The sequence below is a fragment of the Dioscorea cayenensis genome, chromosome 1 (genome assembly GCF_009730915.1).
Source record: "Dioscorea cayenensis subsp. rotundata cultivar TDr96_F1 chromosome 1, TDr96_F1_v2_PseudoChromosome.rev07_lg8_w22 25.fasta, whole genome shotgun sequence".
Classification (NCBI taxonomy): Eukaryota; Viridiplantae; Streptophyta; class Magnoliopsida; order Dioscoreales; family Dioscoreaceae; genus Dioscorea; species Dioscorea cayenensis.
This window is the reverse complement of record NC_052471.1, coordinates 5167844-5168920: the sequence shown is the minus strand read 5'-3', so window position 1 is coordinate 5168920 and position 1077 is coordinate 5167844.

Below are 1077 nucleotides of genomic sequence, written 5' to 3'. Positions count from 1 at the left end.
CGCTGTAATTCAAATCTCTGGGGTAGAAAACTATTGCTTTGCAACTTTTCCTCTTCTGATAACAACTTTCTCTTCACTCATGCAACCTCCAATCAGCATCGCTAGGTTAGCTCTGCAGGGTTCTTCTTCACAAATGTTAATTATGAGGTGTCCCTTGCAGGTTGCTCTTCTCGTCGATCTTCTGAATTCTCATAGGATACACTTTTTGCTGTCGAAGCGGCTCTCAATGCAGCAATGGAGCTTAATAAGCCTGTCAAACACATCTTCTGTGATCTTCAAGACATCATCCACCTGCTTAACTGCACTGACCATGTTACCTCATGGCGGTTTGATGATCAAATTAATAACCTGAAATTTCTTTTGGACTCATGGGGAAATCCTCGGATCCATGTTATCCCGTCTTCCTGGGGCTCTCCGACTGTTGGTTTAGCTATGCATGGTTTAACTCATCATCATCCCAACTTGTTCTTGTTTGGGAAAGACCTCCCATTTTGGATCATGAAATCCTTTATCAATTTTGGTTTTAGATTCTAACTCGTATTTGTCTTTTAAATTTTAGTAGCACTTCTGTACCAGGTTCCTTTCAATAAACAGCTTCTCTTTGAGAAGTTCTTTTTAAAAAAAAACACAGCCTATGAATACACTACCAACCTTTACACACCAATCAATAACAAGCTGGAAAACAAATTATATTATCTTTACCTCTGACCCTATGCTTGATTAAGCCCAAACTTGTTGACAGCTTGCCATGACAAGTCTCTTGTCATTGGATATAACAATAAATCCATCCTTTATGATATATCCTAAGAAGACTAAAAGGCATTAGTAAATAACAATAGTTTGGCTCAATAATGATAACCAAAGTTTTAAGAGGAACTCCCCTTTTTATACTTCATATTACCAGCGTATCCTTTAACATGATCATTGCCAATGAAACTAATTCTCATAAAGTCTAGTTAAATGCCTTTAAAGATTACATCACACCGGGTTTTCCAAATCAGCCAAAGAGTGGCAACCATGTAGAAGTAGTCAAATTTGGGTTCCTACAATGAGGAGGATTTAACCAACAACCATCTA